General features: G+C 44.2%; 1 protein-coding gene across 1 annotated transcript in view; it reads left to right on the forward strand.

Moving 5' to 3' along the window:
- The first annotated feature begins 20138 nt into the window (after positions 1-20138).
- RNF19A (ring finger protein 19A, RBR E3 ubiquitin protein ligase) overlaps positions 20139-27087 on the forward strand; it is a 56825-nt gene continuing 49876 nt past the window's right edge. The window contains exon 1 of the mRNA XM_059836195.1: positions 20139-20176. The gene's annotated coding sequence lies outside the window, so the exon portion shown is untranslated. The remainder of the gene's footprint in view (positions 20177-27087) is intronic.

Consider the following 27087-nt stretch of genomic DNA (forward strand, 5'->3'; position numbering starts at 1 on the left):
TTTGATCTTATGTTAGCTGCCAACAGGCCTTTAAAAGTAAATAGGTTTTCTTTTGTCTTCCTCCTCCCTTTTTTGTATGCCGGTCTGTGTTCTTTTATATTCATTACAGCTTAACTGTAGTCAGAAAATTGTCTATGTCCTCCTGTAAAAAGCTATTATGTGTGTCTGCACGTTATTGTATGGTTCTTTCTAATTTACAAAACTGTAAAATCTTCAGTCTTTATGGTTGTGGAATTAAGAGAATATTTCCAAATGTGAATATCGAGTGCTTAGGTAATGCTACCCTGAGTCTGTGGTGGGCTGCAATAACTGTGCTGAGAATTACATATAGTCACACAATAAGCAGAGCTGTTCACTGACTCCTGCTACAACCACACAACCATGTTTTGGAAGAAGAGAACAATATGCCAGAAGCATGCTCCCTCCCAGCAGTTTCGATTGTGTTCTTTGTAGGATATAATACGCTGCCTCTCCCTGTCTGACCCCAGCATCGCTGCCTGGCCATCCACCTTACTGCTTTCATTTCCCTTCCAAAAAGTTCCCTGTCTCTATGCAGTCATTTACAAGGAGAAGCTATAACTGCAGTAAGGTGCCTTACGTGTCCCTGACTGCAGCTAGTGCTGTTTCATAGGACCTGCCCACACTGTTAGCAAGCATTCGAGCTGGCGTCATAAGCATCTGCTGCCCAGAACTAGCAAGAAGTGGGGCTTGTGCTCTGGGGGGAGAACAGCACTGGGGTGAGAGGGAAGAGCGGTGCTGCGGAGCCACCAGAGACGAGGCTGAGGCTGGCCACCGCTCTGCTCCAGTGGTGCATCAGAGAGACATTGCCCCTTCAGCAGTACATGTAACCTCACTGGCACCCTCCGCGGTGGGAAAGCCAGCTTGGTATCAGCTCAGCAGCCCTGGGATATGCTGGGAGGTGATAATTGTCGAAAGGGTAGCAGTAAGTGCCATGCTGAGTGTGAACATCCACTGATACGTCGCCGCAATCCTCTGTCCGAAGGATGCTTTTATACATCATATTTTCTTTTGGTATAAAAGCTATTTGCTGATCACTAGTAGGTACTTGAGCTTCTCTCCTCTCTTTTATTTTAGCTGAAGTAAATCTCTTGCAGCCCTAAGGACATGCCAGAGTCAGGATTTGTTCTAGAGAGGAAATCATGAAACAGGAGAAGACGACAGATATAGAGAGGATTTCATTAAACAGGACCTTGAATTTGGTCTGGGGCACTGACTGAGTAGCATGAAAGGGGCTCTCCCTGACTTCAGTGCTCAGGGGTAAGTGGGGTGTCAGGAGGCTGAGCCCCAGGCAGCCCCTTGACGGGCTGTGCGTGGAGCCAGGCTGAGCCCTTCAATTCCCCAGCCCACAAAGCGGTCCCATGGGTGCAAGGGCAGGATTTGGCCCATGCCACCTTCTGAAAAAAAGCAAGTGACAAGTCTAAGCACAGCTACAACTGATTTTTCTCTTATCTGAAGATCTGTTACTTTCCATGCCTCCCTTTGATTGTAAAGAACGTTATGTTGGCGTCATCTGTAACAGCTGCATTGTAAAATACCTCAGTCATGTGGTTTTACGCAACCCAGATAGAAAAAAACCAGTTCTTTAAATAAAGATACATGTATTCTTGTGACATTTCCATACAATTGCAATTTTCAAGGGAGCCAAACACTCATTACTACACAGGCTGTTCTTTAGAGGCCAAACCTGACCTTTAGTCAGAGAAAATTCCCATTTGGCTAGGCTTATTCATACAGCCTACAGTTTTGTTTGAATTCTGCATTGACTGAGAAAATTTTAAACTAGACTGGAGAAGTAATTAGATTAAGAGTAGGACTATTAAAAAGTCCTGCACTGGCCGAGAAATGGCCCTGCCTCAGGAGCTAAGGATATTATCCCACATGTAGTTTCCAGAGATCTAGATTTAGAGGAAAAGTGCTTTATAACAGTGTATTGCAACTGTAGGGAGGAAAATGGGGGTAAAGAATGACCCTGAAGTAGTTAATCAAACTAGGACTTAAAAGGCCACTCAAATGTCCAACTTTTCCATATGGTAGATCACAGTTCAACAAAGAGGCTGTCTTGCAAATTCTGTCTTCCCCTGCTTTCATACAGCCATTCACATAATACCCCTGGGGCAGCCATATTCATTATTTCTGTGGAATACCATTTTTCCCTTGCTTTTATTAGAAGCTAGCAGCTGGAAAAGATGAGGAGCCAGCAACATGTGATCAGACGAGTCTGTGGGGACCACCAGGCAGCTCTCCATAGATCGCAGTTGGATATTTCTAGACAGACTGAAAAGAATTGCTCTTGCTCTTGCTCTGTGCACTGACACTAAGACAGTATGTTTAGTCGTGCCAGAAAAGATATTTAGTAGAGTATTATATGGGTTAAGTTATGGGGTTTTTTAATTTTTCTATTCTCGATCTAAAAAGGCAGGCGCAAACAACAGGCAACTGAAAGCTCACATCATGCAGTATTTCCAAAGCTGTACCAAAGTCTTGGCCTTTTGGATAACATATTAGTAAGCATGATTATTCACTTGAAAACCAAGAATGGACAGGAAAAACCTGCAAAACACCAAGGGAAAATAATCTCATTAAATTGGAAGGGACATAAGATTTGGGGAAGTGATCAAGCTGCAGAGAACTGGGGGTGCATGGCAGGGCTGTGCTCTGGCAAACTCCGGCCAAGACAGTTGGAATAGCTCCCCATATTTCCCAAAGGAAAGTAAATGCCATCAACACTCTCCTCCAAGCATATCTGTGCACATGAAAGAAGGGAAGGAAAGAGTCTTCTTTCCATACAGCTGTTTTCAAACTGCCTTTCATTTACCTGGCTCTGGAGAATGGCAGTAGGATTAGATATATACCAAATGATCAGGTTTATTTACTGATCAAAAAATTGCTCATTGATACATCCTAATGTGAAGACATCCTTGGGCAATAGGGATGAAGGAACTTTGAAATGGAGAATGCCCAGAGGTGCTTTTCTTCAGCAACAGGAGCACTAGTCAGTTTGGATGCCCAGAGATTTGCCTAACTCCTGTTAAAACATTATGTATGGTTTTTTTGCTGCCCTGCTACTTCATTCCATATATGAATTATGGTGAATATTTCTTTGACAGTTGGTATAGAAGTACCTTATAATCTGTTAGTGCCCATTTCAGTCTCGGGAAACATCATATTTAGATAGTATGGATTATTCTTCTTGCAATTAAACTAGTTTAACAAGTTTAATTGCTCAACTGGTTTAAGCTCAACTACATTTGTGGCTTAGAACTTCTCTGTTTTCTCCAAAACAGGGCATAGTTTAGTGAAGTTCCACTTGCCCTTAATTTCCCCTTTTCTATAGATAACAATCTATTTTCTCTAAGTATTTTGCTTAAATTGATTTCTCAACTGAATGCAGCATTTTGTCATCTTCTTTAGAATTCTGCATTACTCCTGAGATGGCCAGAACTGATGGCCTCATTGCTCTTGTTACGTAAGTGTCTATGTGTAAAACAGAATACTAGATCTTGCTACAAAAATATATATTCAAATTACAGGTTTACTGGTATCATGTCTTCATACTGTGCTAAAATAATCTCCTGCAGTCTATGTTCAGTGTTTCTATTTATGCTTCCTGTATTTTGCTTAGCAGTAAGACAAAAAGAAAGCAGGCCATCATGGTCATAGCGTTATGAGGATGTTAACACTCTCCTCTCTGGCCTCCTCCTAACCTATCAGTATTGAGGGTGATTCTTGTTTTTAGCAATATGTTTAGAATTATTATTTTCTGGCTTCTGTGCAGGGAACAGGGGCCTGGAACATGGAACTCAGAAATGCAATGAGGCTCAAGAGCAGATGCTCCAGAGTAGCGTTCTGTCTCCTGTTTTTATACCATTCACTCCCTCGAAGCCTCAGCTATAACCAAAGGGAATCATGGAAAACCTCTTACTGTTGCTTTATTCACTGCTGAACTGTCCTAGCACTTCTCTCCAAGGCTGGCTTCGAGCCCCTCAACAGCTACACAGGCAGAGCCGATGCCTGCGAGCTGTTGGGTCTGGGTGCTGTGCCAGCTGCATCGCGCACATGCCAGCCCCTTCCCTCTCTCCAAGCAGGAGACGCAAATGGTCTTTTGGGGGGCCCCACCTCCCTTTTAGTAAGCTTTATAGCTCAGCCTGGATCCTTCAGGAAAAAGGGACTCGGAAAACGGTAAAAATGACGGTTTGGTATGGTGCGAAGACCTATGATCTTGTACTTTCTCCTTCTACTCATTCCAACCCTCCATTAGTCCTGTCATGTTTTAATCCCACATGGAGCACTCTCAATGCCTTTTACTTGGCTGTAGTGTCCCTTACACATCTCTGGTACTGCACAAGCAGTAAATCAAGGTTTCATGTGCAATGAAGAGGAATAAAAGCTACCAACTGACTGGGTCACATCTTTGCACAGCAAAAAAATCCTTGCAAAGAGCCCTCACTGCTTCCCTCCAGTTGCCTGTTGTGATCTGGCTGACAGAATCCTCCCGCTGTGGAAAAATTGCTTTAAGGGTCTTAGAAATGGGATAAGAGCGTATTTGTAAATTAAACTATGTAAACTATCATCACTGACTAATTATAGCACTTTGCTTTTAAGTATGAGCATTTGTTATACCAAATAATTCTGCAAGAATCACTATCTAGGTTTTTAGTAATGCTGTGGAGGAAGGAAGAAAGGAACATTTGATATATTTTCTGATATTTGACTAATCTGAGGGCAGAATTGGTCTTACCTAACCTTAATTGTTCAAATAGTAAGCATGACTCTAAGATCATAATCTGTGCTTTCTCTACACTGAAAGCAGAAAGACACAGCCAGGTGATTCATACAGCTTCTTCATAGACAACTAGTTGACATGAGGCTACAGTATGTCATGGGAAAATGGCATGCCTTGGATATATGATAAAATGTTAACATTAACCTATGACTTCAGTGTCAGAATATAAACTGTTTAAGTACCTCCAGTCTTCAGAACAGTATGGTACATCCTTCATATCCTAATTGCAGCTACTCAGGCTCCAAGTGTTTTGTCTCACCATGGTAAGTAAAAAAAATATTTTAAAAAATCAGTCTTCATGCATTCCTATTATCAGAAGATAGGAACCCAATTTGTGAGCTGGAGATTTTTTCCTTTTTTGTCAACAAAACTAAAGTAAGTAAACATCTCTCCATACCTTTGAAAACTACCTTAAACTCACTTTTGGGGGGGGGAGGAGGTGTTTCACTGGTGCAAATTGCAACCTAGTAAAACGTTAATGGTGACACTGGATCCTAACTTCTAGCATCACACAGAAAGAAATTCCAAACTGGAAAGTGATCACATCAGAGCAATGGGAAGTTGCAAGCAATGAAAAGATTCAGTCCCAACGAATGTAAAATCCTGCAAAAAGGAAAAACAAAAAATACAGAAAGCAAATAGGAGATGGCAAAGAATCCAAAGAATTCATAAAAATAAGTTTATTGTAATTTTGTTTTCCTTTTAGGCAATGATGTTGTTTTTTTCATGTAACGAAGCAATACACTTGTCACGAGGCAGGTGGGGAATCAGAAACAGGAGTGTGTGATGAGATCTCTGCTGTCAAGCTGTAATTCAGCACTATGAAAAGGATTTAAATTGATGGCATTGGAGTATCTGTCATTATGACTAAGGTAATTGCTCCATTGAGCCCTGTCTCTAGCAACAGGCAGTATCAGAGGCTTCAGAGAAACTGCCCTACTATGAAGACTGAATGCACGTGTGGACGTGCAAATTCTTCCCTGGTCGGTGGTTAGTAGATTACATCATTTGCTTATTGTCTTCTTCAGCTCTGTAGTTATGTGAATTTCTTATTGATCATAAACTGATCCAGCTTTTTGTAAATGTCAGCTAAGGATCTGGGTGTAATAATGAATTCCAGTCACCAGTAACATCAGATCCCATATTGCAAGGCCCAGATCTGACAGCTAAATAGGTGGTGAACTGGGGTGACTTGAAGCTTAAAACACACACTCCTGGCACAGCAGAAAGACCTCCACATGAGCAGAGACATGTGCTGCTAGTTATTGTTCCAGTAATAATTTTGTACCAAATCTCATAATCTTTGCTTTGTTCTAACTCAGCACTCCTGTGGTGGGTTGACCCTGACTGGACGCCAGGTGCCCACCAAAGCCATTGTCACTCCCCTCCTCAGCTGGACAGGGGAGAGAAAATATAACAAAAGGCTCGTGGGTTGAGATAAGGACAGGGGACAGGGAGAGATCGTTCACCAATTACTGTCATGGGCAAAACAGACTCAATTTGCGGAAAATTAATTTATTACCAATCAAATCAGAGTAGAATAATGAGAAATAAAAACCTAAATCTTAAAAGACCTTTCCTTCACCCCTCCCTTCTTCCCGGGCTCAACTTTGCTCCCGAATTCTCTACCTCCTCCCCCCGAGTGGCACAGGGGGACGGGGAATAGCGGCTATGGTCAGTTCATCACACGTTGTCTCTGCTGCTCCTCCATCCTCAGGGGCAGGACTCCTCACACTCTTCCCCTGCTCCAGCGTGGGGTGCCTCCCATGGGAGACAGTTCTCCATGAACTTCTCCAACGTGAGTCCTTCCCACAGGCTGCAGTTCTTCACGAACTGTTCCAGCATGGGTCCTTTCCATGGGGTGCAGTCCTTCAGGAACAGACTGCTCCAGCGTGGGTCCCTCCCATGGGGTGCAGTCCTCAGGAACCAACTGCTCCAGCGTGGATCCCCCATGGGGTCACAAGTCCTGCCAGCAAACTTGCTCCAGCGTGGGCTTTTCTTCCCACGGGTTCACAGGTCCTGCCAGGAGCCTGCTCCAGTGTGGGCTTCCCACAGGGTCACAACCTCCTTCAGGTGCATCCACCCGCTTCTGCATGGGGTCCTCCAGGGGCTGCAGGTGGATACCTGCTCCACCATGGACCTCCATGGGCTGCATGGGGACAGCCTGCCTCACCATGGTCTTCACCACGGGCTGTAGGGGAATCTCTGCTCTGGTGCCTGGAGCACCTCCTCCCCCTCCTTCTTCACTGACCTTGGTGTCTGCAGAGTTGTTTCTCTCACATATTCTCACTCCTCTCTTCTGACTGCTGCTGGTGTTGCACACTTTCCCCCCCCCTCCTTCTTAAATATGTTATCCCAAAGGTGCTACCACCATCACCAATTGGCTCAGCCTTGGCCAGCAGTGAGTCTGTCTTGGAGCCGGCTGGCATTGGCTTTATTAGACGTAGGGGAAGTTTCTAGCAGCTTCTCACAAAAGCTACCCCTGTAGCCCCCCTCCTCTGCTACCAAAACCTTGCCACACAAACCCAATACAGCTCCCTACTGAAATGAAGGACAAAACAATCAAGCAGCAATGGCAAGACTAGGATCTCAAGATCTCGACCAACTCAGTTACTGTCAGCATTAATGTTGCAACAGCACAGAGCATTTCTCAGTCTGGAAAGCTGGTGAGCTGTTGTTCTTCACTGGGCTCTGTCTCTGTGGTTGCACAGCCAGCTGAACCCATGTAGAACTAGCCCAAATGCATCTACATACCCTGCATTATAGATAAACCCCACAACAACGTCAGAGAGCCTGCTTGCTGAGCAGTATGGCTGCCCTTTTGTTGCTTCAAATAGAAACCAGGACTATCTCAGTGGTTAAACTTTATCGAAACTTGAAACAAAAAACCACATTGAACAAGTTTCAGTGTCAAGTTCTAACCCTTTAGGGAAAAACGTGGTGCAGAAACACCTTCCAGAAAGTGATGAGTAGCGCTGCAGTCTCCAGAGGACTCACTTCTGCAGGTCTTGTGGTAGACTGCATCTGCAGTGAGTATACGATTAGGAGTGGTATCTGAAGGAGAAAATGATCTCCCAAAAGGCAGATGAAACCCTAACCCTTTCTTCTAATCATCCAGACTTTGTGACTTATTACCCTTGGGTGAGAGGAAATCTCTGTCCGTATATCTTGGCCAGAATTGAGCGCAGGGGGGTGGAGGGAGGGCAGAGTGAGTGAAGTCTTAGGTGTCATGTGTTTAGCTGATCTAATGCAAAAATAGAAAGGAATCAAGGGGAAAGAAGCCCTGTGAAGACAAGCCAATTAAAAAAAAAAGGAAGCAACACCAACATACAGAGTACTTTCTGCAGCACTTGAGGCAGACACAATCCTCAGTGGAGCCAAATGCACTGATTTCTGGCTTGATTACTTTGGGACAGTAGGCAAATTCTAGCATGAACGAAAGTAAGAGGCTAACTCAAGACACCTGGTTCTAGAAAATAACAACTGTGGCCTAAAACACATGTTAAATATATTTTAAATAAATTCAGGGGGGTTTTTTGAGAAGGACAGGCAAAGTTGGTACACCACCCAAGAGCTGTATCACCTCATTTGAAGCATGGCAGAGGTGAAGCCGGATGGAGGGCCAGCTCCTGGGGACCTTGTTGGACAGCAGGGAGAAGAAAACACAACACAGCATTTTCCTCACTTTGCCGTCAATGCAAGTGCACATAAAGTCCCCCGTGTACCAACTGCATATGTTTTCTAGTCCTATGGTTTTGAGCATGATAGAGACTGAACTGGACAAGACTCTGCAAGATGTGGTTCAGAGGATTATTCCATAGCTGATCCAGAACATTGTTAGCATAGAAGCTGTTACAGATAAAGACCCACTGCCCATTCTCAACAATGCTCAGCTGATCCTCTCCCAGATACCATGGTCTGTAGCCAATCTGAGATATTCCCAGGAATGTTCTGCCAACTATGTAGTTAAATGGCTAATGGATAGCAAAAAACCTAGACCTTCCCAGTGAACCCAGTGGGATTCACTTCCTGCCTTTCATGTGTCCAGAACCCGTGTGTTCTTTCACTGAGTAAAGGTGGATGGTTCATCCCCATGCAGGCAAGAAACTGAGCTGTCAAAGGTTTCAAGAATGAAGAGAGGAGCTAGCAAGTAGACAGAAGTACTTCAAATTCCTAAAACAATATTAATAGGTTGAAAAAAGCTATTTAAAATGCAACTAAAAGAAGAAAGGACTCCTACAATGCTCCTGTGGTCTTCTCACCCCTCACAAGCCCTCTCAGTGTGCAGACTGACTGCTATGGACCTAGAAGGAAGAGGCTGTGGGACGTGCTCCCTTCAACTTTCTCCTGGCCTGGAGTTCGCAGGGGCTGCCCTTGAAGTCTCATCCCAAACACTTCGCTGGTCATCTGCCATTTCAGCTTCCTTCCTTGTACATATAGGAGAAAAGATTCCCCCTGGGGCTGGATCTGCAGCTGATGATAATACTGCTGGAGATAGCTCTGTTGCCACTCCTCTGCTGTGATGTCCTTCAGGTCCCCACTGGAACATGGCTCCTGAAGATACCTGTACCCTCAGGGCCAGCACTGCAACCTTCTGTATGGATGCAGGGACTTGGCTCAACCCTTTGCAGAGTGCATCCTGGCAGCATTGCTTGGAGTAGTTCTCCAAAGCAGCTAGTACGTGAGCTAAGTGCCCAGGTATCTGGGAGAGGTGTCAGGAACTGGGGCTCAGCCCTAGACAATGCACATTTCTGTGAGCACCAGCTTAGACTGCAGGATGAAGAAGCTTGGTAGACAGAAGCTAATCTCTATGAAAGGTTTGGAGCATTACATCAGTGGTCTTCATTGATATTCTTCCTCCTCTGTAGCCTGGTCTGAGTGGTGACTAGACTGAAAACCTCCGGCTGCTTCAGATACTTCCCTTGCATGTGGAAGGGACATTTGAGACCGGCAGTTGTCTTCCAGTCATGCTGCATCATGGCCAAACTAGGCACATCCTGGTATGCTGCCTACCATGAATCAAAACTGTTTAGAGCTCTCTGTCAAAGATTCAACTATATACCGTTCCTGGGTAATCTCATGGCACTGCAGTCACTGCCCTCTCTCTATGCAATGACTGCCCCAAAAGGGGCTTGAAGTCTTGAGAACTGTTGGAGAGATTATTGGAGTTGGATGCTGCTGACCACAGGAAATTGCTGTTACTAACTTGTGTCTGGAGTCAGCTTCATGCAAGAAAGCAAGAGGTTCCTACCTCATTCCGGAGGTGGTCTGGGACGCCTGCTCCTGGCTAGCCAGAGGAAGGAGAGACAACAGAGGAGATTCTGGGCAAGAGGTAAAGGCCACAATTGCTGCTTCATGAGAGTCACGCTGAGAGCAATCACAGTAAACAGCAAACTTGCCAGAGATGTTGGCAGGCATGGTTACGAGTGCAATGCTCATGGCGAAACAGCCACCTTGGCAGTGGCCTCAGTGCCTAGAGGAGAGCAACTGTACGTAGCACGCAGAATTCACCCGCTGATGCTGGGCAGGACCACCCTGCCTCAGAGCAGTGTTCTGCTCGTGTCCCCCACCCCTGGGCAGCAGCTGGGGCTGCAGGACGTTTTCTTGCAAGCTAGACAAGCTGGCAGGGCTGCGTTTGCAGCCTCCCACTCACAGCAAGCGATTCTGCCCCACGAATGGCCCGTCTGCCCTGGTGAGGTCAGGAAGGAAGACACATTTTTGGAAAGCTCTCTCTGTACAGAGGTCCTGTGTCCTACCACTGCTCGTCTGTTGGCTCTCACAGACTTAGCCATTGTATCAGAAACCACGTGCCCTCTAAAGAGGGACTAAAGGCAACCACTTCTCACTGATCCCCACCTCTGTCCTTTTCCACCAACAACGTGACTGCACACACCAGTGCTCCTGCCAGAGCTCTGCTTGTGTGAGCTCCTCTTGAAGTCAGCGATGGTCAAAGCCATACGGAGTCTCTCCATAAGGATGTGTTGGGGCCCTGAGGGCACCCACAGCCCTGACTATCCCTGCCCAGGGGCCTTGTTTCAGCCCCTGGGGCTGTCAGCCCCTGCCCCAGCGACGCTGCGGCAGGGCCAGTCTCCAGGTCCCACAGCCCTGCCCTGCCTGGCCACGGGCCCCACTGAGCCAGGCCCACCGGTGGGCTCATGTCCCGGCCTGGCCTCAGTCTGTTCCCAGGGAGGTGCCCGATGCCCAGGGCTGGGGCTGCCCCGGTGCCCTCCAGCTGCCTGGCTTAAGGTGGGGTGGTGGGACAGGTCCTGGCTGCCAGGCCCTACCCTGCCACCATGGGGAGCCCCTGGCCTGTGCTGCTTGCTGACAAGATGTTTTTTTGGCCACAGGAGAGTCACAGGTTGTACACTACAGGTCCAGCTGAGACAGGTCCAGACTGAGGCTGTCTTTGTTTGACATGTGCTCACGCCGGACATGCAATGCCTGGCACAACCACAGCTGACAGCGTGTGACAATGGGTTGTGTGGTGTCATGCCTGCCTAGAATCTCCTCCTCCTGCTGTCCAGGCTGGCAGTTGTCACCCTGGGTTCAAACACATGCTGCCTTCAGGTCCGCTGACCTCCTTGTAGTTGACTTGAGGCATCTCACGAGACATTGTGAGGTGCTCCTGCAGAGAAATGCTCTGTTTCTGCATACCCCACGGACACAGTGACAAAGGCCCCTTTGGCCCCTTGTTGTCACACAGATAGCGTATTTTTTAAATGCCTGTGAGTGACTCGTGATACTTAACTGTGGCATGAGGACACGCAGAGAGACAAGGCCACAAGGTCTGCTGTGACACTTCTGGAGGTCCCGTACCGTCAATAGCAGACTGTGGCCGTGGCACACACTGAAGTGGGACCCCCATGGGCATCAAGCACCTCCCTCACCAGCCTCCCCCATCCAAGTTTATTCATGAGGGAACCTGTAGATACACTGCAAATGAGCCACCCCAGGAAGGATTATGCAGTAATGGGCCAACTGGTGGACTAGGACTTTGGGGTGCAGTCAGTGTGTCACCATGAAAATACGGAAGCACTGTTTGTGACTCAAAGGACAGCTAAATCTGAGCAGATATTAGCTCCTCAGGGAAGGGCAAGACTAAATGTTCTCTGGCTCTGCCAAAGATAGACCATACATGCTGCTTGAAGGACCCCCTGACTGATTTGAGACCACCTGTAGAAAAAGTGTAGGCCTTTCTTGAGCAGAGTTATTTCCCCATAACTTTAACCTTTTCACATCCAGTGATGTTGATGAAAAAGTTACTTAGAAAACCCTCAAGCACTTTTACCTTTATGCAATTTCCCCCCCTACCCCACTGTTCTCACACTTAAAACAGCAAAAACATTCTTGCTTAAGCTTTCCAGAAACAATTTCACCTTTGGGCAGAGACTAAGTACATAAATTCTCAACCCAGAAAAACAGAAGTTTCAGGCTGTTCTGAGTAACAGAGGAGGAAAGCCCAAGGGACTAGAATGGAAACAGTGTTGTGCAACAGAAATGATAGTCTGCTGCTTTTTACAGTATAACTAACCCTTACTTGATTTTCATTTCTTTTTCTTACAAATTGAAGCTATCTAAGGATACAGAGAGTGCTGGCAATTGACCTTTAAAAAGGGCTATAGCTCCAAGAAAATACACAGGTATCATACATGCATTTGCAACTCCTCACCTTTAGGCACCTGACTTCCAGAATAGTCTCCAGAGCTTAAATATGACATCCAGGAGTGGAGTTTTAGGTGTTCAAGAAAAGTTAAGCTCATAAAGAAGTATTTTGCAGACTTTTGGAGCCTTACAAGTTGAGTGACATCTGATATGTGTTTAGGAGCAACTTTTTGGATTCAGGCACCCAGATTTATCTAACTATTTCTATTCTCTCTCTCCGGGGCTGGAAATAAACCTATTTTAAACAGATTTTCTTTTAAACAGATTTAAACAGATTTTCTTTCTTGCAGTAGGCACGTTCTGGGGCCTGCAGTTCTAGATATCTTAAATTTTCTACCCTGGCTTTTTCTTTGTTAACTACTACAGAAACTGATTAGATCAGATGATGTAACTCTAAGATATCTGAGATGTTTGAAATGGCTATGGAAGCCTTCATCTTTAATGTTTTATGATATGCCGATAATTTGGAACGTTCTCAGCCTGCACATTGTTTACTGGTATCTTGCCACTTTGTAACTTGGATCAGTGAGGTTGCACCTACATCCGATAACTATTTGACACTAATCCATTACCCTAGGCTTGTCATCATGGCACCCCTGTATTTAAATATCCTTTCATTTAATCTTCAGGTTAATGATACCTTTTGAGAAAATCCTAATCTGGACTTCTTCCAGAGTATGTATTTTTTAATCTACTGCACTCAATACAATTGATGACAATCAGTGCATGGCAAATAATCTTTCACAAAGGGTAAACAGAAGCCTGACAGAATTCAACACCTATTCCTGTCCCATGCAATTTTTATCGTAGCTATACTAATATATAATGAAATATTTATGAGTTATATACTGATATTTATTAGTATTGCCTATTTTTGCATGCCCAGTCTAAAGACATGTTTTACTATCAATGGATATTGCAGATACTTTAGTTCACCAAAGGCTTTTATCCTTTCTTCTTTAGTGACAAGTCAGAATGCATTCCCATATTACATTTTCTCCAGTGGCAAAATTGATCTAGACAGTTCTTTTCCCTCCCTATGCCACTTGTTCCTGCTGCCACATCAATCTTCTGCTATGCTTTTTGTGCAAATGCAGCCATCTGTGGGGCAACGCTGTCAGACAGATCCGTAAAATCAGGGGTGCTAAAAATAAACTCTCCAGAAAAAAAATAATTGGCAAGACAGTTGAGCTAAAAAATGTAGGAGAGTGGTGAATCCCCAAACAAAGGGTGTTCTTCAGAACAAGATGAAAGAAAGGTCAGGGACACAAAAGCGTGTATCAAAAGGAGAAAGGTTGAGGATGTCTCTTTTTCCCCTAAAAATGATGGACTGGAGACCAGATGATGGCAGAGGCTGCAGGAAATATAAAGTTATCTATAGAAAAAAAGAGTTTGGCTTTGCTAATTTTATGTTGAAGATGATGGTTGAATATTCAGATAAAGATTTCTAAGACTCAGATGTGGGATCAGAGAGATGGAAACATTTACCCATATTTGATACTCTTCCAACAGAAGTTTAAAGAAAAGACCATAAACACATGAAATTCTGGCCCAAGGCACTGGATTTTACAGTACCCTTTCATGTGAGATAGAAGTGTTTCTTATGTAAATACTGAAACTATACTGAGGCCAGCAGTCCATACAAGCATAGATTATGAGAAGAATATACTAAATTAAGGTAAGTTTGTCCATGTCATACCCTTTCTCCATTCCCTACCACTGAGAGAAAAAGCAGTTTTCTTTCTCAGTCCTGCCTGGTCACCTCTCTTGATGCTGGTGTCATTTTTGCCCTTCCATGTTTGACAGTGTGCTGTGTATGCTTATGTCTCCTTACAACATACCAGATGCTTCGCTTGGAGGGCAGTATTTTTTGTATTCTGATATAATACTTTGTACTTTTCTGCCTACAGCTGAATTAAATCCTCAGAATGTTTCAATCCTAAATGTTCTCCAGAAAGTGTTTTGGTAAGACAGGCTTGCTTGTTTTCATAAATCTTGTATGCTTCACAAAATGCAGTGTGCATGAGATATTTCCTCTTTGTTAAAGGGTTTGGGCAGCCCTTACTTTTCCTTAATACCTCTTTGTCATCCTGTTCTATAATAACAAGCAAGCAAGCAAGCAAACATATCTTTCCTACATATCAAAACAAACCACTGTCAGTTTTTGTGTACAGCTTATGCAGAAAAGAGTCTCCTTCCTCCCTGTGCTTTCTGTATTTTGATAATTGACTATTTTGAATGCTTCTGATGAAAAGCACCTACTTGGCTGCAGGCTCCCTGCTGCAGAGCTCTCAGGAGGGTGGCTGGCTGGAGGTTTGCTTTGTCCCTCATCAGCTTCAAGGAGAAACTGTCTGACCACCACAGTGACTGCTCAATCTCCCAGTGCAGAATTTTAAAACACCTGGGCTCTGTTCCCCTCCTTTTCTCCAGCATTAGCCAAGAGACTTCAGAGAATTTGTACTGATTTGCTGAATCCTTCTGGACATTTAAAAAGTAATATATTACTGCATTGCTTTGCATTTCTTGTTGCTGTTTTTTGTTTTATTGGTGGTTGCACATTTGAGTTGGTAAAATGGTTTGCTGTTCCTGTTCCAGTCAAAATTTGTTCACCTATCCTATCATGCTGTTCTATACGCTCATCTGTCTGTTCCTCTCTTCGTTTTCCTTCCCTCATTCATCTCCACTCTGGCCTTTCCTTTTTCTCCCCCCATTTTTTGAACTTCAGTTCTCTAATTCCATTTCTCTGTACCAAATCTCATACATAAGAAAGTGGCCAAGACTTTATCCTGCAGTTATATGTAACATTTTTCTGCGTATCCTATCCAACTGAATGCAATGGCACCACTTACATGCCTTAAGCGACGTGTGTGTTTGCAGTGCTGGAGCCTAAGCAACTCACCTAGCTACTGGCTTTTACAAGCAAAGAAGGAACTGCCATGGTTTGTATACAACATACCAAAATTCCAGTATAATCTCATCGCTGCTCATTTTCCACTTCCCCTCCCTGTTTGTTGTAATCGCCTATTCTGTCATTTCAGATTGAGTTTCTCACCATGGAATGACTTGTATTCACTCTTAATTTGATGTACTGGAAGTACTCCTATTGACTTAAATGGAACTATGCACATAAATAAAGGTAAGTGTACATGCAAGCCTTTCACAGACCGTACACTGCAAATCCCGCAGGAGAAGCGTGATACATTTTATTCATTTTACAATATTTGCACATGTTAAATGCAGGTTGGGTAATTAGTAACTTTTTCCAGAGTAAGCTTTTAGGTTTCATGCCAGCTTAACAGCAGCACCACTAGTCATCTATAAGCACGGGATAAACTCCAGTTCCAGAGAATTCAGAGATGACACAAACCAGTATGAATTATTAACTAGAGCAAGAAAAAAAAGGCACACGATTTAAACCCGATGTAATATTAATGTACGCAAATAATTCTTAAAATATGCCAGAGGAAAGAGGAGAGGGATTCGGAGTTGGCCCAGAAGCGGAGGTCAGGAGCAGTGAGCAGGCTGCGGGAGAGGGCAGCAGCTAGGATAGGATTGCAGACAGGGAATCCCGTGAAAGACGGCGTGAAGGTCGACAGTAAAAGGAGATGGAGAAACTTAACAACGGGGATGGGTGAGCTACACAGCACGATGGGAGGCAGACCAGGATTTTACTGAATGCCGGCACCCAGGGTTGACTGCAGTTAACCACAGAGAGCAGGGTCATGCCATGACAGAAAGGTTGGGGGCTTCTGAGCAAATTCTGGAACACGTTCTCTATCAAATGGCAAGAAGGGGATGAAAAGAAGGTAAGTCCGTGATGTGGAGCATGGAATCAGTGCTTTGCCATTTCGGCGAGTGAATCAGCATTCAGCAACACGACCCTATCGAAACGCCGCAATAGTTCATTCTTCGCCTTCCACTTTTACACTTTAATGGGTATGAAGTCCACGGAATAGTAAATAATTACTCTGTGTTGCTGCTGCTGCTGGCAGCGCTGCGGAGTCTCCGCGCACGGGCCCAGAGAGCTGACGGCCACCGGCGAGCGGACACCGCCCCCGCCCCGCCGGCGCCGAGCACCCCCCGCGCCGCGCCGGAGCGGGCCGGGCCGGGCCGGGCCAGCCCCGAGCCCAGGAGCGGCAGAGAGCGAGGGAAGGCGAAGGCGCCGCCGGTTCCCAGCGCAGCCAGGGAGCGCGGCGGGGCGGGCGGCAGCGCCCTGAGGGGAGCGCGACGCCAGCTGCCTGCTGGGGCCGCCCCGCCCGAACGGCCGCGGGAGAGGGAGAAGGGGCGGTACCGCCGTGCGCCTGAGCTCAGCTCGTCGCGGAAACCGACCGCCCGAGCGCCGCCTTCCTCCCGCGGGCAGAGCCGGCCCCGGCCCGCCCGGCCCCGCGCCGCCGGGCTCGCCCCGCCCCGCCCGGCCGCGGCAGCGCCGCCCCCTCCGTTCCTCTCACACACACACACACACACGCACACGCACGCACAGAGACGCTTCCTGCGCGGGGCCGGGCCCGGGCGGGCGGAACGGCGCCCCTTCCTCTCGCCGACTCGCAGGTACCGGGGATGGGCCCGTGGCGGGGCGGGGGGCACGGAGGTGTCTGGCGGCGGCGCCTCCCGCCTCGGGTCTCCGCTGGCGGCCGGCAGCCGCCGCCCTGAGCGTGGCGGAGGGTGGGGGGTGGAGCGGAGCCTTCGAGCCGGAGCCGCCTCTGGGCGGGGGCCCGAGCCCGGGTGGCGGAGGACGCGGGTGGGTCCCCGCTGCGGCCGGTGGAGCCGCGGCCCGGGGGTGTCCCGGGGGCCGGCGGGAAGCCGGCGGCGGCGGCGGCCGCTGCTGCTCGTCGCATTGCTGGAGGGTGAAGTCATCGTGCCCATTGTCTCCCCTCGGCTCCCCCCCGGCGGAGCGAGGGGCCCGTCCCGCCCCGAGCCGTGGCGGAGGAGGGGGCCGCGACCGACCCGGGCCGCCCCCCGCCCGAGGGGCTGGGGTAGCGGGGGAGCTGCCGAGGGGGTTTCGCTTGGTCTCGCCGTGGCGGGCGGGGGTGTGCGGGGAGGTGCTGCCGCCCGCCCGGGTGGGCCGCGGCGCCGCGGGGGGCCCCTCGGCGGGCGCCTCGCTCCCGCCGTCCGGCAGCGGCAGCGGCAGCGGCTCGCCGGCGGGGCCCTGGGAACTCTTGCGCTTGAACTTGCAGGGCACGGGGAGAGCAATGCACGCAATTCCCGGGCCTTCGGCTCAATCCGGGGGGCAGGGTTCGCACGCCTGCCCCCCGAGAGTTTCTCGGTTACCCCTCTGTGCTGTGTTGTCCACCCCGGATCCAGTGAACCGGAGGAGCGGAGGGGTTTGGAGTGACTACGGATATTGCATCTTGGCTGTAAAGGCGGTGGGAGGACAAGCAGTGGTGATAGCCAGCGTCTTGCCGAGTGTTTTCCTTGGACAGGTCCTTCTGCAGAGCTGGGAGTTTTCCACCTGGCAGCGTACTATACACACAGCAACTATTGCAGGCGCATCTTGGAAGGATAGGGAAAAATGGGTAACAAACAGTCTGAAAGGCAACGTGCATGTAAGTGAGCTGAAGAGGTGGGGGTTGGCAAAGGGGAGGTGTCCTTCTGCCTTTCCCCTCCTGCTCCAGTACTCTCTGACAGGAAGAAATGGGGCTTTGCCAAAGGGATAGCAGTGGAGTAGAGTTATGGGGATATGCCAAAGGGACAGTAGTAGAATGCAGTTATTGCTGAGCAGAGAAATCAAAATTTGAAGCCTTTGTGCCCTTGTGGTCGCTCATGGGAAACATGCCTGCGTTTCCCTGTGAGGAGCACAACAAATCTTGCTTCTGTTAAAATAGTGTAGCTGGCATTCGTACTGATTAGTGCTTTATCTCAATTGTCATCAAGGACAGCATTATTTTTAAAAAGCAAAGGGCAGTTTGGGAAATGGATCTTGCAGGATTTAATTCTGTAGACAAAATAATCATAAATTAATTTTTAAAAATTCGATGTTTTTCTTCAGAGTTTTTTAAAATAATTCCTTTTTTTATTAGCCAAAGAACCATATTTCAGTATTTGATGAAATGTTTTTTACTAAGTTCATTGGAAAAGAAGGTTTTCAGCTTAATATCCAGGTCAAACTGAAGTATAAATTCTGAATTGCCCAGCTGACAGAATTCAACTGCATGCTTAGGAGTGATGGCTGTGTAACATTACTGAACAGTTTCCAAAATCTTACCGCTATTTAACTGTAAACATTTAAATGCTTCTGCTTAAAGCTTTCAGAAAGCTGAGAAAGCACTTTTTTTAATTGCATGTGAACTAGGCCTATTTGATCCAGAAAATGAAAATGAAAGTTTCACTTTTGCATAATGGCAATAATGCTACTCTTAAAATGAGTTCAGTAAAAGGCTTACATATACGTAACTCTTATATGCGTATTGTTTGAAGTATGCCAGAGTTTCAACTGTGCTTTATACAATTCAGCATTTATAAAATGCTGAATTCTAGCTGTTACGTTGTCAGCTGTTTTTGAATTTGAGGACATCAGATCATCATTTCTAAAAGAGAGAGTTGAAATGTGTATGTGTGGATTTCTTCCCTTCTCTTCCCCTTAAATCTACCAGACAAATGACACATTTCTTATGTACAGCAGTCATCAGATTTTGATTAACTATGCTAGCTGAGGCTCAGGAGGAAGAAAGATGCTTGACAGATGTATTTGTTTACCTTCGTAGTGTGTACAAATCCTGCTCTCTCCATTAGTAAATGAATCATTAGAACTCCCTTAGCTATGGGATTCCCAGTTAGCATTAACATATGCATTAGGAAAACTTGTTTTATGTGAACATTATCAGCCTGTGAAAGAACAGAAGCCCTTGAATTCTTTTGGCAGTTGGGTAGAGCCTTTTGTGGTAGGAAATGTGTATTTTTTTTTTCTATTATTAATTAACAGCATTTGGCTATTACACCCCATGACAAAAACTTCAGACTGAATTTGTTCAGTGGGTAGGTGGGTCTTCCTAACCAATGCAGTCTGGTTTTTTTTCTGTTTGCTTGGGCCTTTTTAATCCTTACTTAGTCTTATTAAAGTATTCCTCACAAAGATTCCCCCCCTTCCCCTTTCCAGGCAAACAAAGTAGGATGCCTAAGTCTTTTCACAGGATTTCTGAATCCTGGTTTGGAAGCACTAAGAAAGGTCTTTGAACTCTGAAGTACAACTATACCATTCCGCACCACTAGCCTCTGATAGCCTTTAGCCAAGCTTGTGGTCTCCACTATGGGGTCAGTTTACTCTAGCCCATGGTCAGACATCCATAATTAGCTTTGTGATTTGTTTTCTGAATTGTAAGTAAACACCACATACCAGCCTAGTAGAATAAATTTTAATACCTGACTAGAATGAGTTGATGGGTACATGTTTTAGTCTCTTAGTGTGATTTCTGGTTTGTAGCTGAGTTGCAAGTTAGTCTGATTCTTTCTTAGGGTCAACAAAGGCTCTTTAAAGGACTAATAAAATTCATTCTAACACTGGCTTATCCATAAAGAAGTTGATTTCAGGTTTTTCTCTTTTTGTGTTTGTCTTAGCTTTAAGTTTCCATTGTCCCTTCTATGTTAACTGATGGAAGATGTGTAGCTGGATGAATCGGTATACATAACACAGCTTCAAGATACTGAGAATGGTGTTGGATCTTATATTGCTAAAAGCATCTGAATTGCACCTGGAGGTAGACTTCCACCAAGAAGGTAAAAAGTTACATGGAGTCTTAGAGAACTGGCTGTTTTCAGTAGTGTTGCAGTATACAAGTTTTTTTTCCCCGTAAGAAGAATATGGAAGAGGCTCTATCAGTATCTAGAACACAGTTGGGTTTTTTTAATGTTCCTAATTTTTCACAAGAGGAGACTTTCCTGATTTCTGATTCCCTGAAGTGGAAGTTTTATCTGTGATTTGGTCTAATGTTAGTTCATTTCTAATAGTTTGTCTTTAAATCTTCAGTGAAATAATCTTTAAGGAAAAATTGAAACCTTTTTGTGTTGTATATAGATTAGATTTCAGATACTGTGTGTTCTGCTTTAACTCAGAAAGAAATTAAAGTCCAAATAAACAACTGTGAGTTTGAACTAAAGAGTAGAATTCAGAGTAGAATTTCAGTCTTCCCTCTAAAGTATTCACTTGAAGGTTACTTCAGAAGATTTCTTCAGGCACGCTTTTTTATTTATTTTATTTCTTAGTGTGTTTTGTGATAAGTTATTATATAAGTGGTATTTGGTCTATTGCTGGTATTTATGGATTGACAGATTTCTTCCAAACTTCTGTAAACTAATGTTCACCTCATTATCCCAGATTTTCTTGTAAGGTTATTTTTCAGTTGATGAGAAGAGACTTTGTGGAAGAGACTTTGCTCATCTGAGTCATAAGGTGGCTTAGTCTGGCAATTCTCAGCCGCTGCAGAACTGTGTTTTACCTTGGTTTTGATTGCTGGTCCTTCTCTGGCATGGGTTGCTTGTTTTTTCTTTTTTTTTCTCTTAGTGCAGGTACTGACTCAAGGGTCCAGAACAAACCAATGAATATCTAAAGAGAACTGTAAACGTTATGTGGGACTAGAATATTATAGGCCTCTACTAGAAGTTTTTTTTCCTGTTGTGAGGATGTATTACACCAGCTTTAGAATAGTCTTTGAGTTCTTCAAAGAGAGTAGAATTCAGAGAAGGAAGAAAAGTCCTATAGCTGAGTTGTGAGATGTCATTTGTGATACCACCCTTAGGTCTTTCCTCATTAAGGCAAGTGAGGAGGGCCTCGACTGTCTGTTCTGCCTCACTTTCATGGAAGTTGTAGCATAATCCTAAGAAGAATTAATGCTACCTTGAGGTTTATCCATGGAATAAGAGAATGTAAGAGTGCTTCCATTACTTTTTTTGCAGTGGAAAGATTGCTGTAGGCTTTTCCACTCCTAAACTGATTGAAGTCAGTCACCTGCTGGGTGACTATTAGTATCTTGTTGTTCAGGTAGCCAGAACATTGCAACTGTAATTGCCATTTACAAGACAAGAACAGCTGTGGAGTTTTTTTATTTTTCTTTTCTGGACGGCGAGTTTCCAACAGGTTCACTTCACATCTAGATACATTGCACCAGTCTGGAAAGCTGATATAAGAGTTGCTTTAACCTAAAGCAAGTTAGTGGAGAGACGTAATGAAATGAGCTTAAATAAAAGTTCCATATACACAGGTGTTTCCTCAGGCATTAAAACTTCCTCTCTTTACAGGCCAGCATATCCCCTAACGATGTCTTCAACAAGACGTTTGAAGGGCGTCTTGCAGAAATAAATGTTTGTACCAATTCAATTCGGTATAGTCACTTGTTTTTGCTTCCTAAGTAGAGCACAACTCTGTTAATGCAAGTATCCTGTTATTGTTCAGCGCAAACTGTCATTGTGGGACTATGTCAGTTCTGTTCTGCTTCCATTTATAGTTAAGTTACTGTTAAACAAACATTTTTCCATAGGTCCTTTAGCTGCTCCCATAAGGCAGATTAGAGCTCTTAAGCTAAATTGGGGCCCCTGGCTGTCCCCTTCAGTTGTTCCATTTAGTGAATGAAGAACTGCTTCAGCAAGAGGACTAACTCGGGAGAAACTGTCTGCAATAAAAATCATGTTGCTTTGTTCTCATTGTGTTTCACTGATGCTGCATATTCTTAATAAATAAAAGTATCAGTTTTAAGTTTCTTGGTTAATGATCAGATTTTTCACATAAAACCAAACTCTTCCAGCCACATCAAGTTAATCAAGTTCTGATTTTATCTGAAAATGCTTAATCTGTAAGACAGTTCCAGCTATACTGTTCAGTGCACTGTGTAGGACTTCTGGTGAGACAAATTTACCTCATGTACGTTTTCAAGAAATGGTTTCTAGGGCGTGCAAACTGATCCTGCACTTCAGGGGATCTACTGAACAGTAGAGGTTTAGGTGGGACTGAAGGTTTTAGTTGAGGCATGGGGATTTCACAGTGCTAGCTGGCTCGTGTTTTGGATATGATGACATTACAGCACTAGTGTTGCTGTGCCTTTTTTAAATTTTTAAATATTTATATAAAATAGCCTTGTTAACTGTCTGCTCTTAGACAAGTAAGAGTCTGTCTTAGCACCATAACAGTTGCATGCCTGAGGAAAAGACTATTGGTGGTGCCATGCCTAAATGCATCATTCATCCACTTCCTTTGCTGAAAGTACCTGGTGCACAGAGCTTACAGGATATTTCGGTGAGACTGGACAAGGGGAGGGATGTTTTGGCAGATCTTCTGCGGTTTCGTCATTCAGAACTCAATCTTGGGAAGAAACATTTATACTTTTTTTAGGAAATAAAAGGCTTTTAGTCTAAATTACACAGTTGATGAGTGCTTTGGGCTTTTTATGACCTGAAAATTGGGGGCCATATGCTTAGCCCGTATTCAGTGCTGCAGCTCTTTCTTGTATCGAGAGCTAATTGTACCTTGACAGTAAATGTTTCAGTAAGTATTAACTGAACATCTGTATGGGGACTATATATAAAAAATGAAGATGCTGACAGAGGGTGGTTGTTGCAAGATACTGTTTGGCTTTTCTCCTTCATATCAGAATGCTTTATGTAGGGAGCATCCAGTTATTCTTCAAACATCTAATAGTGGTGGAACATTTGGATAGGAATAAATAGTGGCTGTAGTGAGACCACCCAACTGGCAGGTGAAGCCTGCTGAGAAACTTTTCCTTCTGGTCAGCCTTTGGGAAGTATCTTACTTTGGGTCCGCCTTTTCGCAAACTAATATGGTGATCAGTGCAAAGAAATGTGGCTGTAAGATGAAATGTGTTGAAGGTTAAAGACTATTTTTAGAATGTGTACTGGAAAAATAATTATTACCAAAGACTTCTCCACTGTGTGTCCTGATGGAGGTGCTCTGACTTTGTGTTCCTCTATCTTAAGTCAAATATAAACAGAATAAAGCCTTTAAAATTACTCATTTTTTGCTGAGTTGAAGACCTTGCTTCAGTTTCCTGAGAAGAGCAGTTACCCTCTCAGTTTCATTTTACTTGTAAAGCTATATCTGATACTTACTTCTTGTTTGACTTTGCATTTTCAAAAAAAGGAATCAAGCTTTCCTTTATATGACACTGCTAAAAATACATCTTGGGAGACCAGGAGGCCGGGAGCCCTTTTACTCAGGGTCAGAGATGGAGGTATCAAACTTCTAGGTCTTTTTTAAGCAAAGGGATCTTCAGTGCTTATAGCCTGTGAAGTCAGGCTGTTGCTTTCCTGAAGTTTAAGATTCTGCAGTCAGTGCAAGTTTATCTGTGGGATAACATAGCGAAGAAACCTGCAAAGCTATTGTGCTCACTATTTCTCTTAATTTCACAACACCATGGTTTTCAGCTATCTCCATTTGGACTGAGGTTTTTCTGTATCTAGTGACCAAAAGTATTTTCCTCCTTAAGTTCCTACCTGACTAGTTACTTTTCCCCCCTTTTTTCCTTCCCCTTCCTGTTTGCTGTTGCCTTCTCCCCCCGCCCCAGCCTTGTTATGTGGCAGTAGGTCTTTGTTCAGACTTTGTCGGTGGTGGTGGTGCGTAGCTGCGGAGTAGACTTTGTCTCCTGTGACCTGACACCAGGCAGAAATTCAGCCAGGGTAAGAATAGAAGAGAACCCTGTAAGCTCAGCACAGGAGTCCCGAGTCTTTCCATTATTAACAATTAAAGATGATTCCAAGATGAATTAGGTAATGGATTAACTAACTGATGAAAAGAGAACAAGGATAAACAAAGAGAAAGATCCTGCCTTGCAAGAATTCACATTATTAGGATTACATGCTGCCTGCCTGTCTGGGAAAGGAAGAACAAGCTCCCCTGTTTTCAGTGTTAATTTAGTTAGTAGATAAGGTATATGATGTGCCAGATGAACTTCTCTTTTGCTGTTGAATTGAAGATTTGCAAGGAGGTGTTGTTTGCTGGGGAATGGGTTAAGAAATAGAAGCATCCTGTTTAGTCCTGCCCAGCAGCGTTTCAGCTCTTTCTCTAAAACAGTAAGGAGTGAAAACGGTTTCTTCCCACCTCCTACACCCTGCCCTAATCAGCATAATATCGTGGCTGGATCTAGATCAAGAAGTGTTGTTTGAGTAAAATATGAAGACAGTGACATGGTTTTGTTTTCATTGTTGCTTTTTTCTGTTTTGTTTCTGAGGTGTGAGGTACCGCTGTATTTTTTTAGGGCTATGTAATCATATGCTTTTTCTTATCTCAAAGGTCATACTATATTACCTTTCTGTTTTAAGGGTAACAAATAATTTCTAAGTCACAGTTTCAACCTAAATTATCTCCCACAAGCTGCGGGGATCTTTGCGCTGTATGCCTTTTACAGCCATATAAAGCAGCATATGCACAATTAATGTAAAGCCACAGTATGCTGCGTTTGTGGGACGGATTCTCTTGAACCTTTTGTAAATTTGCTTTTGTTCATAAAAAAAAGTGGTTAAAAGTAAAAATAATAAAGAATATGTATTTTGATATGGTTCGCGTTCCTCCTGAAATGCATGAAAACACACCTCTAAGAGTAGGCAGAAGAATAGTTCTGTTGCGCTAGAAGTCATTCAGTGAGAGAACAAATTGTAACTCTGAAAGGAGGGAGCTTCCAGTTGGCAGTACAGTGGACAAAAATACAGTATTTTATGGAAAGCCTCAGTAGATTGATGCTTTTATCTGTAAAAAAGCAATGTAGGTACTGAAGCTCTCTGTAAAATGTGTGCTCTCTGAAATGTGTGCTTTGTTTGTGTATTCCTGTAGACTAGTAACTGAATATGGGTGGTTTTGGAATATTTGATGAGGAAGATAAAACCTTGTTTCAGTGATTGGATTTCCTTCAAAAAAGGACGTTGTTAGATTTACCTCCGTTATGACATGACTGTCAAGTCATGAAAGTAGTTGACTGGAGTATGGCTTTGAGTAAGTATTGTCTAACTCCATATGTACTTGCAGTAACTAACCTCTGTAATGGGCGTTCTGCAAAACGATGCATTTTGTAGGTGAAGAACAGCTCAGGTTTTAATAGTGTGTAGAATGCAAAAGCTCTGTCTTTCTATTGTAAAGGCAAGGAAGATGCCTTCAGGATGCTGGTAGTTTAACTTTGTTTCTCAGTAATCACAATAATGAGTGCAGTAGAAATACTAGAAACAGATAGGTATGGCTTCTGCAGCAATTAGATGACATATTTGCCCTGGTTTTGTAGTATGAAGGATTCCACATGTCAATAAAATTGATTCTGCCATTGCATGCAGTTTATTGTCATTTTAAGGTTTCGGGTCAAATTCTCAAATGTTAAGAAATGCCAAAATTAAGGTTGAAGCAGCAGCCATACCTTTGTTAAATTATGTGCCTTAAGTTGTAGTCCTTTAATTATACAGCTGTGGTTTTTTGGTTTCTTTTTCTTCCCTGGAAAAGCATTCCTCAGAATACATTTGCCTTGTCCACTGGGGAGTCCATCTAGGTTGGGTGGCAATAAACCTAGTCTCTAGGCCAATTGTTTCCTTTGAATAAATGTGGAGATATAATGCAAATAAAGCAGAAAACAGAAAAGATTTTCTTCTTGCCTGATGAAGGCATGTGAATCCTGGCTATGTAGTATTGGTGGTATTTCTTGGGTTGGGGCAGGGGGAGTGTTGGGGTGTGTGTATACACAATTGATACTGCAGGTATCTTAGAACATATAATTTGCTGTGTAACATAGCCTGTAAGGAATTAAGTTCTTGGCTATCTCAGATCAGGCACCTGAGGTTGTAAATAAATCCTTCCTTAATCATATGCTTTAATAAATAGTGATAATAACCGTGCTACTTCAGTGGGATGAATATGGTATTTGACTATTTCAGCAATATTAATCTCACATATCGGTGCTCTGCAGTAGCATATGAGGAAGTGAGTTCCTGCTTTCTACGTAGCATTATGTACTGTATTTTTTTTTTAGATAGGGGGCACAATGAGTAAGAAACAAAATACTGAGTAGTGACCTGGTAAGTGTGAACCTGGCAAAGTTTCTACGGGGGGGAAAGGGATAAAAGCCATGCAATTAAACCATCATAATGTATTTCCGTACTCATTTCCAAACTCCAGGGCTTAATTCTGTTTACTTGATGAAGTTATTTCTAATGTAGTTTGTGTGCTGTTTCCTAGCTGTTAAAAATAATAATTGCAATCATATCAGCAGGTTTGGAAGCTACTCACTAGGCAGGCCACTGCTATTTGAGCTAGTGGTGTCTAATAATACTCTGTCGTGCTTTATAGGGATCAACCCTAGACAGTATGATCCATGTGCTTATGCAGAGGGTTTTATGGAAGTCTTTGGACTGTGGAGGATGAGCTCTAGAGGAAAGCATGCTTTGACAGTACAAGCTGCTTTTGCTGCTTTTTTTATGTCACCAGCAATGTACCTTTTACTTTCTGTATAGTTAAGTGTTTTATGCAAATCCTATTCACATTTAGTCAGTTGCAGTTTTTGTTAGGAAGATATCTTAGCCAATCTAATTTCGTACCCTTTTCAATACCTAATCTGATGTCTTTATCTTTCTCTCCTGTCATTTGGAGATGCATCCTCCCTCTGTTCCCAGTTCAACTACTCTTTGTAGGGTCTCTTTGTTATCTTTGC

The sequence above is a fragment of the Gavia stellata genome, chromosome 3, assembly GCF_030936135.1.
Source record: "Gavia stellata isolate bGavSte3 chromosome 3, bGavSte3.hap2, whole genome shotgun sequence".
In the NCBI taxonomy this organism is placed as follows: Eukaryota; Metazoa; Chordata; class Aves; order Gaviiformes; family Gaviidae; genus Gavia; species Gavia stellata.